The sequence below is a fragment of the Oryzias latipes genome, chromosome 5, assembly GCF_002234675.1.
Source record: "Oryzias latipes chromosome 5, ASM223467v1".
In the NCBI taxonomy this organism is placed as follows: Eukaryota; Metazoa; Chordata; class Actinopteri; order Beloniformes; family Adrianichthyidae; genus Oryzias; species Oryzias latipes.
The window spans coordinates 9,809,356-9,829,844 of NC_019863.2; the positions used below are offsets into that span (position 1 = coordinate 9,809,356).

The 20,489-nt window shown below is 37.9% G+C and overlaps 1 protein-coding gene across 1 annotated transcript in view; it reads right to left on the bottom strand.

Moving 5' to 3' along the window:
* Positions 1–18,635, bottom strand: part of atp2b2 (ATPase plasma membrane Ca2+ transporting 2) — a 144,097-nt gene extending 125,462 nt beyond the window's left edge. The window contains exon 1 of the mRNA XM_011474843.3: positions 18,526–18,635. The gene's annotated coding sequence lies outside the window, so the exon portion shown is untranslated. The remainder of the gene's footprint in view (positions 1–18,525) is intronic.
* Between the last annotated feature and the right edge of the window lie 1,854 nt (positions 18,636–20,489).

Consider the following 20,489-nt stretch of genomic DNA (forward strand, 5'->3'; position numbering starts at 1 on the left):
CCGAGTTTAAATATTAGACAAAATTTAAGTAGAGCATTATCTTACAACTGACAGTAGAAAGAGATCCCATGTTTTAGCTGCCAAATCATAGTGGAAACAAGGAGAGAATCAACATGCTCAATGAAAAACTTTCAGGCAGCCTACCCCAGTTTTGCTCAGGACCACTTAAAAATACAGGATAACATTGTATCTCTCTCCGACTGAAGCCTGTTCAAATAAATAAAGGGTGGGTCTTCACTTAAAAAGCAGAAAAACTCAATTTTACTCCCACATTCACTCTTAAGTTCCCTTTTGGTGCCGCTCTGCTTGCTAATGATTCTCAAACACTTTAAAAGAAATTGTCAGTGACCTTGACGTACACGGGCTCGGTATTTCCTTGATGATTGGGTTAGCATTTGATTCAGCTTGCTGGCTGTCACACTGGGATTTAGTTTGGTTTGCAGTTGCACATGACAATCTCTGCCAGTATAAATGCATCTCACATTTCTGAAGCCAAAGTTACCCCAAAGCTACATTCACACTGCCTTCAGTAACGCACGTTCCACCACCCACTTTCAATTTAAAGCCCATGTAATCAGCATAAATGCACTCTGTCACATTCACGAGTAGCTATGCAAGTTGAAACAGTCGTTTTCATTCTCTACATAAACTATGTCTGGCCATTGAACGCATGTTGCAAGTTCAACCAGGTCAAACTTTGACCAATCAGGGACTCGGATTTGGTAGTGACGTATGGATGCCGTCCCTTTTAATTCAGGGAAATGTCAATCGTTTGGCCAAACCTTTTGCAAATTGATCACGGAGGAGGAGTTAATGTTTGCGGTTTGTGTCCGTCGAGAATTATATGACACCAAGTCATACTGGTGTCATTTCTTGCACCATTATTTAGCACCAATATACAGTCAATTCATACTGTATATTGGAATAGAGCTGTGAAAAAACTTGGAATGAGATTCACAAGATTTGCACCACTTTGACTTTTCACACCAAGCCTCTTCCAACTGTGGGTGGTGGACAAGCGCTAGTAAACAGTAGAAAAGAAAAAGAAGACAAAGCCCCCTCCCTGCTTGTCCAGTATAAACACAATGGGTTTTACCGATTTCTGGAACGGGCGTTATATGTGCGGTGTGTCCAAACCTTTAAAGGGAAGCCGATCATTCTGCCATCAGGTAAATTTACAGTTTGCTGTATGGAAAAACTGAGCTGATGGAAGCTAGAAAATGTGTTTGAAGTACAAGGAGGAGATTTTCACACATTTTAATTTTGTTTTTATATTACCACGCTTCCTCATCAACAACTATGGGTTACCCTCAACCTCTGAAAGAGGACATACATGATTTTTGGTTTGGAAACACAAAGACAAAGAGAAAGTATGACACAAAAAACCATGCTTAGCTTTAAACACGGATTGATTCCCATATACTTTTTTCACATCTAGAAAGATATTAAACAGCTTTAGTGGCATTTAGAGAGTCACTCCGCCAGCACTTGTTCATCTGCAGACCTTAATTTTATTTAGGATAGGACAAAATATGAAAACACAAGTGTTACTCAGGTTTCCTAAAGCATAATGCATTCATTTACTGTGCCTTAATATTGTGCAGTGTAGAGAATGGAGGCATGCAAAGGGGCAATAGTGCAGTATGCACGCGGCGCACGTGCTTCAGGACAGCAGCCCCAGCAAAAGAGTGGCAGAGTGTACAAGGACAGTTTCAATGACAGTAATCTTACATGATGGAAAAGATTAGTGACTCAGTTTATTGGTGTACCTTACTGGCAACACCAATATTCACCCACGCCCTCCCAGTACACAGCAAGTTTAATCTGAACCTACGTGGTCATAAACTATTGCCGACATCAAGGCTTTTCGCACTTTCTGCCCCTCTCATCTGCCTTTACTGCAGTAACCTCATGACCTGCAGTGCAACACTGGCCCAAGCGTCTTCATTCTGGATCCTGGTTTTATTGAAGTACGTTTGTCAGTTCCACCAAATGTCATCATCCCGTCCCACTTCATCCCTTTGTCAGCTAATTTTCAAATCATTAACTGGAGATGAACTCCAAGAAAAATCTTCTGGATCAAAGTTAATAAATTCTACAAACCTTTGCAGTCAAAACATGTGAAGGTAGAATAAGTAACAGAAGCTCTTCATCCACTCATGCTCACTTAATAAAGCTGATAGAGTAAAGTGAATGTCTCATTTTGATAAAACACAAAAAGTCAGAGAAATACAAACAGCTCCATACAGCAAAATGTACAACCACATGGGTCAGTGTAATTAAAATATTAGGCCGCTTGCAAGACCCAAGCACACACACACAGGCATAAATACACACACAGGCATAAACACACACACTCAGTTCATGAGCAGGGTAAAACGGCAAGAGAAGAAGAAAAAGTAAAATTATTTTTATATCCAATATGATTGGAATTAAGTAATAAAACAACCTTTTTTAGAGCCTTTGGCTTGTTGGGGAAATGTTCCCTTAGCTACATTAGAAAAGCAAAAAGCATGAAGGTCAGCTTGTTGTAGTGAAAAATCATAGAACGATGGTGAAACAAGTGTGACAACAGACTATTTTAAAGATTTATTCTTCTGTAAACAGAGACATTATAGACAGTAAATTCAATTTATCTCCATTTATTAATAAAAAAAATTATAATGGATTCACTCATCATCTGTATAGACTTGATCCTGATTAGGGTCATGGGCTGGGGCCATTACTAGCTGTCAATGGGAGAAGGCAGGTGCATCCTGGAAAGGTCAACGGTCTATTACAGGACCTCTTACAGAGTCATGGGGGCACCTCAGAGTCTTAATCAACATATAAAACATATTTTCACTGGAGTTCCTGGAAAACCCATGCATGCACAAAGAGAACATACAAACTCTGCGGTTTGAACCATGGATCTTCTCACAGTTAAATAATGGTGCGACAAACCGAATCACCTTGCAAAGGAGCCTAAACTGTAACATTTCCAGCCAGGATTAAAGAGCAGAGAGGAAAACTAAAGCTGCCAGGCTCTGCAACAGGAATCAGAGGTAAGGAGGTTAAAGAGTTTAGAAAAGTCTCAGAGAAAGAACAGCAAAGGGGGGGGCAGTAATGTTGAGGTTTGTTGGTTCCATCCTAAATACCATCCAAACTGTTTTCGGTTGATCTAGAGCATAACATTTTGGCTTTAAAATCAAAATTTTAGAAGTTCAAACTGTTAACTGTTAAAGGTTTTTGATGAGTTGAGGGAAAGCTCAGAGAAAACATGAGACTCTGAGGCGGCAGGTGACTCTCACAGAAAGAAGTCTGTCGTCCTTTTTAGTCAGACAACCTTAGAAAACAGATTTTCAATTATTATTTTTTTATAATAAATGTCATTTTTCTGCTTATTTGTTTATTCATTTCAATGTAACTCAACCTTTGCCTTCTCTGTTCTTTTTTTCTGTACATTTCCTTATTTTCCCTAGAAAACATCCTTTCCTTAATTGGTAAATCAATGATTTTTCTGCTTTGCTCTCAAAGCTTAAATCTTAATTTCCAGCTACCTTTTATATCTTATATCAAAATGGATCTTTTTTTTTATAATATATTATTTTTCATCTCCTCTTTTTCCTGACGTTGTCTCTGCAGACCAACAAGTTCTTGCTAGAAACCTGCAGTTTGCTGTTTCCGACTCTGAATCTGAACTCTCAAGTCTTTGATTTTCTTCTGAAGAACCGCACCTTCTCCCTTCTGTATCAGATTTTTCTCTCTTGCAGAAATAAGTTTACCAGTTCTCAGATTCTGCTTAGATTTTTCTCATCTGTTGAGTCTTTTTCTGTTACATTTGTTTCATACTTTTTATGTTTTTTTTGTTTGTTTTTTACTAAGAGATTTCAAATAATAATGTATTTTAAACAGATAAGACCAAAATCTAAAATGCAAATCTTCAGATATAGGCTCTTTTCTCTGACACTTTTGGTGTTTTTTACATTGTAGCATTTTTCTCATGATGGAAGACATAAATAAAACATTAAGATTAAAATTGCCTCTCTGAGTATTTCTTTATTCAAACTGTAGTGAAACAGGAGCAGACAAAATAGAGCTGTTTGTAAAAGTTTGTAGTTGTTACATACAAACTAAAATTGGCAGGTCAGAAACTCCTGCTGTGCTACATTCTGATGAATCCACTTTCAGACAACTAGATCCATCTATGTTTTTGTTTTCCTCATCTGAGCTGACGTCTGGCCCAAAACAAAAATGGCTGGATAGCTTCAACATTGCTCGCCATTTTTGTTGCACCGCTGTTGTTAGCTTAGGGGTGTGAAGTAATATAAGCTAGTGGAAGACGATCTAAACAAAGGGATCATGGGAAATGACCATAGGTTTACTTCGAGCCAACAGTCCCATCCACAGCTCAGAGGTGAATTTCTTACTATCTCTCGCTCTGCAGAAACTGTTTTAAAAAAAAAAACTCACTGGGAACGCTTTCAAAATAGATCAAAGTATGACTGGAGTGGGATTTCAAAGTCTTATTTTTCAGTTTTTCACTCCTTACTAAACATACTTTTCCAGTACTTTGTCTTAAACCTCTGATTTTGACTTTGAGTTTCTTACTTTGCTGGTATGAACTTTTCCTTTTTCGGGTAATTTCTTAGTTTTAGCTGTCATTTCATCATATTCAGACCCCAACAATTTCTAGTTTTCTCTCGAAGCGAATCACATTCATCCTTTTGATCGTTATACTGCCAGCTGTCATGTTTCCTCCTTGTGCTGTCACAGAGCTGAAAGCTCATCCACCAGAGATCAATAGATTATCTTCACCTCTTCTTCCTAAAATCTTTTTTACAAGTCAACCTTAAGATCTTCTAAGTTGGATTCATTCTTCTATCTAGGGTAGCTTTTTTAAATCATTTTCTTATTTCCAATATTTTCTTAATCGTTCTTCAAGGTCTTGTTTAAGGGTTGAAATTTGCTGTTTGCGTTTGTTTTTTAAATTTAGTTCCAACAGCTCTTGGCAGACAATTTTCTTCTGGAGTTTGTCCGGTTTAAATTGCAGAGCTGCGTTCTCCTCTTCCAGCCTTTTTCTTTCTGATTTTATATTGAAAAGTTCTTGCTTTAACTGTTCAGATTGCCGAAGTTTTAACTAAAGTGCTTCCATATCTTCTTTCTGGTCCTTTCAGAGATCTTAGTAAATCTGTTTCTGTCCTTTACACATATCTGCTTCCTATTCGAAGATATTTAGGCTGCTTTACCAGTTTCCCAAACAAAGGTTTTCCATATGTTTTTCAGTTTTTGGTGTCTAAATCTTTAGTCATTTGGCAAACTTCTTCAGTGTTTGCTCATGGTGGCAGAATTCCTACTGTAACTTTGTATAATTCTTGAACAGTACCATTTTAACCTTCCAGCTTGAATGTTTCACCTTTCCACATTTTCAATCTGGTTTTCTGTCTCAAAATCATAAATAGTTGATCAACATTCAGATCTATTATCAGAAAAAGCTGAACTGTTATCTGGTGTAATTTTGTAAAAACTAACAGACAGAGGAATTGTGAATGTCTGATCATGAACATGTTATCATGAACATGTGACTATGATCATGACAGTGCAGTATGAGGAAGACTACTGACACATGAAAGATGTATGTCTAGAGATTGCTGTGTTTCAGGAGGTTCAATAAGTTATTGGTTAAAAACAAAAGCCCTGAGCAGTTTTTTCAAAATGGTGGTTCCAAAACTGCATGCTAATTACTAAATGCATTGATTTTTCATTAAGAAGTGCTGTCTGGATTACAAATATTCACGACTCTTATTTAACTCCCCAGCTAAAGTTAGAAAGCTAGTTTGCTTAAACAGTATTCCACCATTTTTTGTGGGGTTTAGGGACCAGAGACACCAACCAATATGCAGAATCCACAAATACGGAGAGCAAGCCACCCACCACCACTGCCGGAGAATGTCCATCACCGATCCTTACTCATCAAAAACCCTTCTGAAACGTTTCTGATGCTTTGTAAAACATTTATCAAAGAACATTGCTCAATATAGTTTCTGGTTTGTTTTATTCAGAGCAGTAGACTGCACCGTAGCGTACTTTCTAACACACATTAGGAGTGTCATGCTGTCTGTCTGCCTTCAAACCAGGAGCCCAGCTCAGTTGTGAAGCAGCAACAGAAATGGAACAGAAATGGGCAGGCCAAAGCCCCCCTGCTGCTTTCCACTTGCAGACAAGCTGCCATCTGGCTTAGAACTGTACAGCAAGATACCTCCAATATTGCTCACTATTCTTGTTGCTCCGCTAATGTTAGTGTGGGGTTGTGAAGGACTGTAAGCTAGCAGGAGAGAGTGTAAACAAAGGGATGATGGGAAGGAAATGGAGGCTTGCTTCTGTGCCAACTCAGAGATGAGTTTCTGAAGATCCTCCTGTCCCGCTGCACACATTATGTCCTAGAAAACAACACGAGTTTTTTGATTTTGCCTAAAAAAACATTATCATAATTAAAAGATGACTGAACCGCCTTTATTATAGAGCAAAATGTGATAAGAGTGGGGACCCTAAGAGAAGCGTGAGTTAAGTGAAAAATCCTCTCCGTATATATAAACAGTTGATTACAGTAACTAGCAGGTTTTCTCTAATAAATATATTTTTTCTTCACCAGTCACTTGTTTTTAAGCAAAAACTTCAACAAACGAGGGTTTGTAAAAGTAACGGTTCTTTGTGGTTTGGCTCACCTAACAAACCAAGTTAAGGTGTAACTGTCACAAGGGGGAATGAGGGAAGCACCCAGGCGCAGAGAGGAGGAGGAGGCAGAGGCTTCCGGGAGGACAGGATCTTTAATACTCAAAACTAAAACAAAAAACTACAAACCAAAAACCACTGCTGAAGGCAGGCAAACTTAAAACACCAGAAACAGGGGAAGACCATAATACACCAACCAGGGGGAACACCAATGAGTTATATCGCTAGAGGAGACATCACGTGATTCGTCATGGGAGGAGAGCACCGCCATCTTGGTGAGGTCAACTCACTGCTGCAGTGCATGCATGTGAACACATTTTTTTGCAAAATGCCAGTTCATTGTGCGGGTTTCAACTGCCAAAATTGGAGAATTTATTCCACGAAGGAGGAAGGCATAACATATCAAAGGAAAGTATACTTTTTTTCTTTTAATGCTATAGAACACATGTTGACATGCATGATGCTGCAGGGCTATTTATCAACATGCTGCATGATATCCTAATCCTAATTTGCTGTCGACATAAATGTAGCCTTTATTCTGTTAAACCTAGATATGGTATACTAGGACTAGGCCATTATAGTAATCTAGATTTATACATTTCTAACTCGGTGACTGAACTTTTCTTGCAGGTTTCCAATGGGTTCAGACTTAAAAAGTGGGCCTCAGCTATCACAAGAGCTAACCCAGATGGATCACTGTGGTTACCAACTAGCAATACAGTCTGGCTATGTTCAAAACATTTTGTGGAACCAGATTTTGGTAAGACTGTTCGCTAAACCTGGCACCATACCATTTGTGTTACACAAATTGATCACTCACATGAATCAGTAGAGTAAATCTATTGGTTTTTGTTTTTGTTTTTTTAGGGTAAATCTATTGTTAACTTTTGGACTTTTTGTTGACTTATTACTCATGTATTATTATTATTTATTGACGTATTATTGATTTATTATTATTATTGACCTATTATTTACTTATTGTTAATATGTATTTTTTTATTGACTTATTATTGATTTATTATTACCTATTATTATTATTTACTTATTGTTGGTTTTTTCTAAATAATTTAAATTAAATGTCAAAGAGATCTAAAACTTCAAAATGTTTAGTAATTATTTTAAATAATTCTTTGTATATATTGTATATCTATATATTTTTTTTATTTGTAAGAAGTCCTGCAACTATGCATTTGTCATTAAAGTTTGAGCTTTTAAGGCTGACTGTTTCTCTTATTTAACAACAAATGATGTATATATATATATATATATATATATATATATATATATATATATATACACACATATATATATAAAAGCTACTTAGGTGCCACTAAAGGCTATAGAAAGCATTGGCATGTGGGTGCCGACGACCTCACCAAGATAGCGTCTCGCTCCGCCAGGCTTCTCAAGTGGGAGTGTCTCCTCTGCCGATATAACTCATTGGGGAACACCATGATAACAAACTATGGAGCAGCACAGGAGGGAGGGAAAGACAGGACCTAAATAAATTCAGAACAGACAAGACACAGGTGGAAACAATGAGGGCAGATGGGGACCAAAAGTAAAACTCGAAACAACAACATAACAGGAAGCCTTTCGAAATAAAACAGGAAACGAACGCAAAACATGACAGAAACAAAAAGAACCGGAACACAAAGGCAAAGAAACTGAAACCGTGACAGTAACATTTTTCTGCATTCTCTACCCTTTTAAATTAAATCTGCATGACCGTTCCAGTGTGAAAGCATGCACTGTTTCAGTTTTTAGAACTTAATCCAAATGTTATTGGGGGTTTTTTGTACAAGCAGAACCAGAGTATTGGATGTCTATCTTTTGGATAACTTAAAGATAAGTTTAATTAAAACTAACCTTTAACTAATTTAACTAACCTTTAAGTTAGTCAAATGTCAAAAAAATTTGTAATAACTTTTTTTTGTGTTTACTTTTTTTTTATTTAATGTTTTTTACTTTTTTTTTTTTTTACCTTTTTCAACCTTTCATCCGCATGCATGCGATCACATTTTGGGTAATATTAACACAGTAGTTAGTTCAGTTTCCCAGGCCCCTGTGACTATACGAAATAAAAGAGGCATATCAAACAAGAGCTCGAGTCTTAAGTGGCTAAAAAAAAAAAGGTCAGTATTTTATAGTTGTTTAATATTCCTTTCACTTAAACCTCTGGTTCCCCAATCAAATATGTATCATCATCAACCTTTTTTTCCTGAAAACATTTTGCGCTTTGATTCCAGGAAAAATAAATCTTTGGTCAAGCAGCCAAACGTGAAGTGACTAGCACTCTTGCCTCACAATAAGATGGCCCCGGTTTAAGTCCCAACCTCCCACAGTCCAAATACATGTTAATGTCTCTATGGGTGTGTGATTGTGTCCCTGCGTCAGACTGACGACCTGTCCAAGGTGTATGTACCCCACCTTCACCCATGAATGGTCAGGTTAGGCTCTGGCAGCCCTGTGACTCCAAAGGGGACAAAATGGGTTTAGAAGATGGATAAGGCAAAGAAAATCATTATTCATTGCCAGCGCTACATCTGGTTGTTTTCTTGTTTATCTCATTTGTGCCATCTGCTTCCACAGTCTTTTTTCCTCATAGTACAAATAAAAAAAAGGTACTTTCAGCTGCAAACTCAGGTGGCTCAGGTGGTAGAGCAGGTCGTCCAAAGACCGAAGGGTCAGCGGCTCGATCCCTGCTCCCCCCAGACAACTGTCATTGTGTCCTTGGGCAAGACACTTCACCCTCCTTGCCTCTAGTGTTGCTCAACTGGTGTGTGAATGTGTATGTATGTCCCGGTGACCGTCAGAGGGGCCGTAGGCGCAAACTGGCAGGCACGCCTCTGCCAGTCTGCCCAAGGCAGGTGAGGCTACAACAGTAGTTACCATCACCAAGTATGAATGAGTAGTGAATAAATAATGGACACATTGTAAGCGCTTTGAGCAACAAGAAAAAGCACAGATAAATGTAATCCATTATTATTTTTTTGATTATAAGTTTTCTTAAAGACCCACTCTGATATAAATTGTGTTTTTTTTAATGTTCTGTTTGCATTTTTCTGGCGATAAAGGAAACAGAAAGAAATTGAAGCTTAAAATTGCATTTTTGCAATTGTATTTGACTTATCAAATTGTTGTGAATTAGGAGCAGACAAATAGAAAAGCTGTCTGGAAAAACTTGTATGTGATGTGAAAAATACAATAGCTGGGCCTCAAGCCCCTTTGCTCTGCTCCATTCCACAATAGAAAGAAGAAAAGAGGGTTGCTCGGTGCCCACAGTCTTGCCCACAACACAGAGGTCAATTTCTAATAAACCGCAGTTGCTCTGCAGAAATGTCGACATATTCACAAATGAAAGACCACATGGAACGCTGTTCCAATAGATTAAAAGATGATCAAAGAGGCTCTTTAAGCTTAAGTTTTCTTATAAATAAACCTATTAATACTCTCTCATTTCAAACAGAGCTGCCACTGTGCTCAAAGTGCTGTTTACAACAACATGTTGCCTGCAGATGCTTTTTTCTTTATGAGTTGATAAATTAGTTGTTGTCACAAGGCATCAAGCAGGAAGTTCTCTCTGTCAAAATCCTGACAGCCACGCTTCCCTGACATCTTTGAAAGACTCCCACTCTTTTCTTATGCCCATCTGACATGAACAGTGAGGTCTGGGGAATGCAGCAAAAACCAGCAAGTCAGCAGGAAGTTACTTAAGTAACTGCTCCGGGAATCCCTGCTGCGTCTGCTCAAACATGGGAGGAATTTTAAGCCCATGAAATACAGCCCCAGAAGAAAACAAAAGTGACTGGCATTAAGTCATAAAGTGACAGAAAATAAAGGTAATAGCATTTTTTAGAGTCCAGCATAATGCACTTTGATTTCCCTGTATGTTTATTGCTTACAGTGCTATTATGCTTAATTCCTCAAAAATGAAATTTTGCGTTGTTGTGAGGGCTTTGTTGAAGAAAAAAGGGTTTGACCTCAATGCTCCAAACACAAAAAGCCCAGTGTAAGCCCATTACAGCGCTGCTTATCCTGAGTTCATAATATTTAACTGCAAGTGCTGAGCATCCATTTTTGCCAAGGCACAAACACACAACCCAGCTAATCAGAGCACAGAATTCAAGTTATGCAATAAGCTAAACAGGAGAATTCGGCAATAAAATGGGATGCAATAGAGTTGGAGGTTTTTGCAAACAAATGTTTTGAACTCCACCTGTTTAATTAAGACCTGAAGATGCAACCCCCAGATTTCTAAAAAAGTTAAACGCTTAGCGTAAAGTTTTGCTTTGGTTATGCGTGCACTGTTTCATGATTGTTAGCACCTAGACCCTTACTCTCTCAATATAGAATTTATCTCTTTTCCAATTTGGTATTTTCTGGCTCATTATTTATTTGTTTGTTGTTGACAGAATACTTGTAATTCCAATGCTAGAGTTCATGTATTCCAAAGATTTTTCTTTTTTATCCAATTCAACATAGAAGATTTTTCTGTGCAAGTGTTTAAGATAACACTCTGGGAATAAGAGATAAAATGAAGAAAATTGCTATTAACCTAAGAGGCAACCCATAAATGCTTTTTCCTTCATCAAGCTTAGCAGTTAGCTGTGACTTAAAGGGGCTTTGCCTAAAAAAAAAAAACATGACACTGTGACTTTGTTAAATTTGTGTTGCTACAAGAAACTTGTAAAGGTTAGTGACAAATTACAAATAAGCATACAAAGCCCCTGATCTTAACAGGAAGACAAACAAAAAAAGCTATTATTTCAGATGGTAATTGTAACTGAATTGAATCTAATATTTTTGTTGAATTTTTCCATCATTTGGCAAAAAAAACGTGATAATATTCTTAACATGAACATTGACATGGACATTTGAAAGTTCATGTAATTAAAAATGAAAACAAAAACAGGGTCAAAACTTGACCGGCTTGCACAAAGTCTTGAAAAAATTCCTATAAACACACTTGTCGAACTTGTGGACAGACTTCCCAGAAGAGCTGATCAGCAAAAGGTGGATCGACATTATATCGAACTCTAGGAATAGGACAGTACTCATATGTGAGTCGAGGCAAGTGAGCCAGTGCTTTTGGTAATATAGTGTATGTGCTGGAAAACTATGGATGAACAGCAAGGATTACTTCACTTTCTGTGAATGTGAACGGGTCATATTTTAAAATAGACTTCATCAATCAAAGTAAGTTTTGACTAAACAATGCCCAGAAGAACTGATCTGATAATAATCTGATCAAAGAGTTGGGGGGCTAACAGCTATGAAACAAATTCTGTTTCCTAGCAAATCTGCTTCTGTCTTCAAGACTATTAAAACTTCTGAAACTCCTGGTAACAAACACCATTGGACCTACCATGAAACGAGCTTTAAAGTGTAGAAAAAAACTGACATTTTTTTAGGGAGCCTAATTTTGCAAAGTTGCAAAAAACAAAAACAGGGTCAAAAGGAATTTTGAAGTCAGAAAGTGAGGAAAGAACACTGTGAACCCTGACAAAGGGAGCGATTCTGCTGTCACACAGTTGGACAACTCTCCTCCAGAGACCAGCGGATGGCAGGAGGCGTGGCCGGTCAGACAAACCTGACAGGTTTGTGCAAATGACTAGAAGACAGTTGAATAATGACACATCGCGGCAGGCATGTAACACTTTTGGGCCCCAATGCAAATAAAACAACCAATTTCAACACTTTTTTTTTCTTTCTTGGAAAAAATAAACTAAGCTGGGCATGTATTATTAAAAGTAATAAAATAAAATGAAATACACTTTATTACCAAAAGTATTCAATCACCCATCCAAATGATCAGAGTGTATAAAATCAAGCACTCAGGCATGCAGACTGTTTTTACAAACATTTGTAAAAAAAAAAAATGGGCTGCTCTCTGTGCAACTTATCCAGTCATGAAATTTACAACCTCCTAATTATTCCACAGTCAACTGTCAGCTCTATCATAACAAAATGGAAAAGTTTGGGAACAACAGCAACTCAACCACCTAGTGGTAGGCCACGTAAACTGACGGAGAGGGGTCAGCTGATGCTGAAGTGCATAGTGCAAAGAGTTCCCTGACATTCTGCACAGTCAATTCCTACAGAGCCCCAAACTTTATGTGACCTTCATGTGAGCCCAAGTACAGTATGCAGAGAGCTTCATGGAATGGGTTTCCATGGTGGAACAGCTGTATCTAAGTCACACATCACCAAGTGCAATGCAAAGTGTTGGATGCAGTGGTGTAAAGCACGCCACCACTGGACTCTCAATTTCAATTTTCAATTTATTTGTTTAGAGGATAAGCCCCTTGAGATGTGTCATCTCGTTTTCAAGGGGGTCCTCAAAATACAACAAAACAAGCAAATAAATAACCGACAGATACAGCTGAGCAAGTTTTACATATATCAAAACAAGACGAAAAAGAACTTAAAATGTACAAGACAACAAACAGGCACACACACCCACACACACACACACACAAACATAGGCATTTAATGCACCTACTAGTAATTAATTTAAGGTAAGGAAATAAGATAATAAATAAACGGCAGAAAAGAAATCAAATTAAATAAAAAACAGTTACATGAGTGTTGAAGATGAACTAAACAGGCATTTTTAAATGCAAAGAATGAGGTTAAAGAGCGAATGGATGGAGGAAGATTGTTCCAGTCGGAGGGTGCCTTATAATTAAATGAATATTTTCCAATTTGTTTTTTAACTCTTGGAACAGCAAAAAAAAAATTTGATCTGCATGACGTAAATTATAAGAAGACTGAAAAGGAGTTAGATATTGCTTGAGATAGTCTGGATAGCTAAGGTTAATACATTTGAAAATGAACAATAGCCAGTGAAGCTGACGTCGAGAGGATAGGGGAAGCCAGGACAGTTGCTGAAACATAAGACAGTGGTGAGTTCTAAATGGACAACGAAGAATAAACCGACACAAGCTGGTATAAATAACGTTTAGTGGACGGAGGTGGACTCTAGAGCAGTAGAGACCCCTTCTCTAGAGAGATGAATCACACTTTTCCATCTGGCAGTCTGAAAAATCAGTCTGGATTTGGAGGTTGCGAGGACAACATTTGGGACTGCTTTTGGTTGAGTGGGAAATTTGGTGGAGGAGGAATTATGGTGTGGGGTTGTTTTTCAGGATTTGGGCTTGGCCGCTTGGTTTCATTGAAAGGAACTGTAACCCTTTTTTTTTTTTACCATTGGGAGTTGGGTCATCTAGACCCACTAGACAGTGCTCTGAACCTTTTTTCTTCAATGATTTGTGATCTTCACTAGTGTCCATGGATTACATGAAATCTTTCCACCTTTATCCACCTTTGTCATGGTAGGGAGAACATGTCAATGTAAGGGTGGGGTCATAGGATAGCACAAGGGTTCAATTCTTCAGGATACCAAAACATTTAGGACAATTCTATGCTCCCAACCTTGTGGGAATGGTTTGAAGCGGGACCCTTCCCCTCCAACATGACTGTGCACCAGTGCACAAACCAAGGTCCATAAAGACATGGATGACAGAGTCTGGTGTGGATGAACTTGACCGGCTTGCACAGAGTCCTGAAAAAATTCCTATAAACACACTCGTCGAACTTGTGGACAGACTTCCCAGAAGAGCTGAAGCTGCAAAAGGTGGATCGTATTATATCGAACTCTAGGAATAGGATAGTACTCATATGTGAGTCGAGGCAAGTGAGCCAGTGCTTTTGGTAATATAGTGTATGTGCTGGAAAACTATGGATGAACAGCAAGGATTACTTCACTTTCTGTGAATGTGAACGGGTCATATTTTAAAATAGACTTCATCAATCAAAGTAAGTTTTGACTAAACAATGCCCAGAAGAACTGATCTGATAATAATCTGATCAAAGAGTTGGGGGGCTAACAGCTAGGAAACAAATTATGTTTCCTAGCAAATCTGCTGCTGTGTTCAGGACTATTAAAACTTCTGAAACTCCTGGTAACAAACACCATTGGACCTACTATTAAACGAGCTTTAATGTGTAGAAAAAAACTGACATTTTTTTAGGGAGCCTAATTTTGCAAAGCTGGACCAGGTGGAAGCAAAGCTGTTAACAGCTCCAATTTCTGCAAGTGAAATAAAACAAACAATTAAGTCCATGAAAAACAACATATTTCCCAGGACAGATGGACTCCCCTGTGGATTTTACAAGCTCTTTCTCAAGCTAAGTTTTTTGTGTAATTCAACCCCAATTGAGAGTTGCTCTGATGCTATTAAAAAAAACGGTGTTTAGAAAACGAATAGGGTCCAATTGGAAAGTGGTTCCAACAAGCAAATGAGTTTGCTGGAAATGACGGGGAGATTCTTAAAGACCCACTCCGATAAAAATTGTGTTTTTAGGGTTTTTAACATGTACTTCTTGCATTTGTCTGATGCATTTTTCATGCAATTCAAGATAGAAATATTAATTAGACCATTAGTTATTGTTAGTCCTTTTTGACCAGCAGTTCAATGTATCTATAAAGCCAATCATAATTCTTACTCAAAAACAGTTCTTGAAAGTAGGCTTTTCCTTTATGTGAGGTAAAACTAAAGAAAATGACCTTTTCTGAACATTACCAACCTAAAGCTGAATCAGTCAATCATTTTTCTGATTATTTAGGACATTTATAAAGAAAATAAGGAAAATTAAGATTAAAATTCAATTAGAAGTAGAAGCAAATACAGAAAGCCACAAGCTACCTTTCCCGCTCTATTCTGATGCATCCAATTTCAGAAAAATACTTAAATACCATTAAATACCATTAACGTCCTTGTTTTTCTTGTCTGACCTGGCATCTGTCTCAAAACCTTAAGCTGAAAAGCTCCGATATCGCTCAACATAATTGTTGCACCAGTAATGTTAGGTTAGGGTTGTGAAGGGCTGTGAACTGGCAGGAGAGCCTGTAAACAGATGGGGAAGAGGGTAGGCCTACTCCACACTAAAAGTCCTGCCCACAACTCAGAGACTGTTTTCTACTGTTCCTCTGCAGAAACTATGTCCTAGAAAACGGCACAGGTTTTTTGATGTTGGCTAAAAACCACACAAACATAATTAAAAGACCACTGAGAACGCTTTGAAAATAGATGAAAAGATGATCAGAGTGGGACTTTAAGATACGAGGAAGAAAATGAATGAAAAACCAGACTGATTTTGTTCTGGGGCGTCAAAGGGGGAATGTAATAAAGGGAGAGCGATAAATGTACAGTCATTTGTAAAACAGTTAACAGCTTAATCAATTTAAAGCACAGTAGATGTAAGGGCATGACAAATGTCATAAAAAGCCTTATCCGTGGGTGATATTGATCTCTCTATAAAGATCCACTTCCATGGCAGCACTCATGCAGCATCTGAAATGTATGGAAATATTTTGATGTGAAACATCAATGACTGTAATCTGAAGCAATGATGATGGTGCATCTTTTATGCAATTCAACATAGAAAAAAACTATCGGGGCATTTGTTACTGTTAGTTTTTTTGACCAGCAGTTCAATGCTGTAAACAGATTACCAACCTAAGGCTGAATCAGTCTTAGAAAATTACAAAAATTACATTGATCCTGTTTAAACTGTGCACCTAGTTATTCTAGTCTCACATCTAGAGCTACACTAGATAAGGGTTTGGTCAAAAAGTAATGGGGATGGGGGAAAAAAATGGTTTTATGAACAAGTAATAGATGCTGATGATATATCCTTTAACCCTGCAAAGCGCACTACATCAAAGAATTGTCCAAAAAAATGTTTGGAATTAAGATGTTCTTTGAACCCCTTAATGAAAATGAGATTCCAGTATCCCATTTTTACGAGATATGGATAGGAATAATTATGATATATTTGGTGATCTGAAAAGTTTTTCGCTCATAACTACGGTGGCTCAGAGGTGCAAGACACGCTTGCATTTAAGATACAGCAACAGCAAATCCCAGTACAAATGAACAAATCACGAAACACAACAGCAAATACTGAAACACAACAGTAAATCATGAAACACAACTGCAAATCACGAAACACAACAGCAAATCACGAAACACAACAGCAAATACTGAAACACAACTGCAAATCACGAAACACAACTGCAAATCACGAAACACAACAGCAAATCACGAAACACAACTGCAAATCACGAAACACAACAGCAAATCACGAAACACAACAGCAAATCACGAAACACAACTGCAAATCACGAAACACAACAGCAAATCACGAAACACAACTGCAAATCACGAAACAGAGATTTGAGAACCTACTCGTTTTCGTGGATTGGGAGGGGCTGGTGCTCGGAGTGCAGGTTGTTAGAGGAATACTCAGAAATGCGTGAATGGATCAAAAAAAACCTTTGGGGTTGTTTTTTATGAGGAATGAACATTATAATACACTTAAAATCTCAAAAATAACTAAAGAAATATAGGAAAAGTACAATTTATTTTTAATAAAATTGTTTTTAAAGCAATAAACACCAAACAATTATTAGGCTGCTGACTCAACCCATCTTATACAAAATTAAATCACTGATTAATTCCTATCTGTTTCCTTTAAAAAAAAAAAAAATCATTGATACACAAACTAATTAAACTTAGGAACAGAGAACCGTAGTGTCAATTTATTTTGGTTTGCATTAAACGACCATGCCATTACAAAGTGAAACTGAGGCAGCAGAAAGGATGAAGAAGAACATGGAGACACATGGAATCAGAGATATTTTTTTTCCCTCCATCTGTCCTGAGATTGTGCGAAGACTGAACTGTCAGCTCTGCTGTTTCTGTTTGGATGATTGCAGCACTGAAAACTCATCACGGTTAAATTAACACATCAACATGAAAAGTGACAGAGGAACACTGAATGTGCAGCAGTAATTAACAGTTTCTGAATTGCTCATTAATACCTGATTTTATCAACTAATCACATTAAGCTGATTTGTTGTTTTTTTTTCTTCTTTGGCATTTTTATCTTAGAACTGATTGAAACATTGGAGGTTTTATGTATTTAAAGAAATTAAAATTAGCAGAAGACGAACACTGATCAGTAAATATGAGTTGTTTTTAATATACAGGAGGGGGGGGGGGTGACTGATCATGGGGTCAGCTCTGCATAATTTAATAATTGCGATGGCTTCAAAAACAACCAATCAACCCCCCTAGGTTGCGTCCTTAAAAGACACCTGCCATAAACAACTCTTTTAAGTTTTTTTTCTTTTTCTTTATTATTGTTGTAATAACACGTCGTTTTAAAATGAGAAATATTTTTTCCAACATGAAATCTATGTCTTATAATATTTAAAAAAATGAAAATATCAAAGAGCAAAAAGTAAAACAGGCTGTTTCTTACTCTAATTGGCAAAAAAAAAATCTTACAAAAATGTTACAAAATGAATGAAAAGCGATGCTCGGATCCCTGAACGACGCACTTTTTTGTCTCATGGACCGTTTTCAGACCTACAGAAAATGTGACAGGACTTGACAACTAACCAGTCACTTTGTCTGAAGAGTGCATGCAAAAGATGCGAAGCGACACAAAATGAGAAAGTGGCGGGCTGCATCCATCCCTCTGTCGCGCTGCATACCTGCGGCAGAAAGCGCGCGTCTCTGTGGCAACCGAGGCAGACAGAGCGGGGTAGCAACAGTGACATCCCTGCCGATGCATCTCACAACAGATGCCAGGACATCTCCCTTTATCGCCGAGTTCCCATCTGACAGCAGCTTCCTAACAACCACACACTGGAAAAATTCTAAGAAAGGGAACGTTCGCACCCCCTCAAAATAAAACATATGGGGGTGTTTTCTTTCCACATCGGACGTGTTTTCTTACCAGTTTCTGCTGAGAGAGGAGAAGCATCAAGCCCGAGACAGATGAGTCACTCAGGAGAGCGGGAGATAACGGGATTCGAGCTGAAGCGCGGTTCCGGAACTCCCATGTTAAGTCACGACGCACGTCACCAGCGCGTCTCCTCGCTGCGCGCTGATCCTTTTGGCGCACAGCTGCCATGCAGGTGAAGAAACCTCAGCGCTGTCTGGACCCTCTCATGTTACCACATCTCAATTCAAGGCAGCGTGGATTCACCCTGAAATATATGTTTCAGGAGGATGCAGGGACTTCTCATGGGTTCAGTGAGAATTGGAGATGCGCATCACTGTCAAATTCCTGCATCTGTTCAATTTTAAGATTTCTAACATTTTACACTCATAAAACACCGGTTTTTTTTATTGCAAAACCAATAATTTGTTTGTGAAAACGGTTAACAGAAATAATAATTTAAACTGAGCAATTTTTAATTTACTAAATAAGGAATTAGAATATTATGGAAAAATAAATCCATTAAAAAAATAAATTTTCATAGATAATAGGTTTATAGACGCTGTTTGATTGATTTCAAGTATTTATTTGTACGTAAATAGAGATTTCAGCTCATAAAACCCACAAAAACAAAAACATTCAAAAAATAAATAAAAAATGTGGAGAAATCAACATTCACGTCTCAGTTTTTACAGAAAGATAAAGTAAAATCCCATCAAATCGATCAAAATAAAGCATTTTCAAAAGGACGTGTCCATCTTCAATAAGTCAGTAGTCTGGGGAAGGACCAGGGCCTATACTGGAAGATGAAAAATGCATCTTCATCCAGATTCTTAGCAAAAGGAATCATCAAGTCCTAGAACATTCTGCCAGACCGTTGCAGTGACTTTGGATTGAAGTTTACCAACACCAATCCTGGACAATCCATAACAAAGCATGACGGACTGTGGACCTTCTACTCTAGACCTTCATCAGTTTGGGTTCTGCTCCTCCAAACCCTTGGACTTTGATTCCCAAATGAAAAGAGGACTTTGGACCACTGGCCAACAGTCCAGTCCTTCTTCTTGGCCCCAGTTGAGACATTTCCTTTGTTGGTCCAGGCTCAGAACCCAACAGTTGTATCCTATCTTCTGAATGTGGTGGTTTTTGAAGCTGTTCCTCCAACTCATTCCACTTTTTCTGGAGGTCTGAAGGTTCTTGAATCTTGTCCTTTTGATAATCCGCTGAAGGCCAAGGTCGTCTCTTTAGCTGGTGCATCTTCTGCTACATTTTGCCCTTCCAGCGTGGACACGGCGCTCTGTGAACAGCCAGCTTCCTTAGCTAGGAACCTTTTTGGCTTACTTAGACTATGGGTGGGATCAATGGTGGTCTTCTGACTAGTGGTCAAGTTCTAAGTCTTCCCCATATTAAACCAAACAGAGACAATTGAACCAAATCAAACCTTGCTGGGGAGAATGAGGTCTGGGCATCTTTACTAAGACTGCTCCGGTCCTAGATGAGCAGAAGACGGACGGCTGGTTGGATAAATAAATACTTAAAGTCAATTCTATTCTATTCTGATAAAGTCTCATTTTTTAAATGGATTTATGGAAAATAATGCACTTATCACACTTCATATATGCTAGTTTGAAGAAGTGAGTTTTGAGATTTTTAGCAAACTGAGGGAGTAAATTTATGTTTCGTAAATCGGAGGGAAGTGAGTTCAAGAGCTGGAATGGTCTGCATTTTATAAAATACTGACACGTTTTTTTTTTCCTGAAAAAACTGCATGGAATCCCCATTAAAGGATAATCCATGAGTTTGATAAAATAGCATTGCATTTTTTGAAGACAAGTATGATTAATAATGACTGTATGGACAGCACTCAAAGACATTTAAAAACAAAGTATGCACAAAACTACAAATGATGAAGTGATAATGGATTCTAAAACAGTGAAGGTGAGATTTCTTTTATTATGTAAAAATGTAGAATCTTTTTT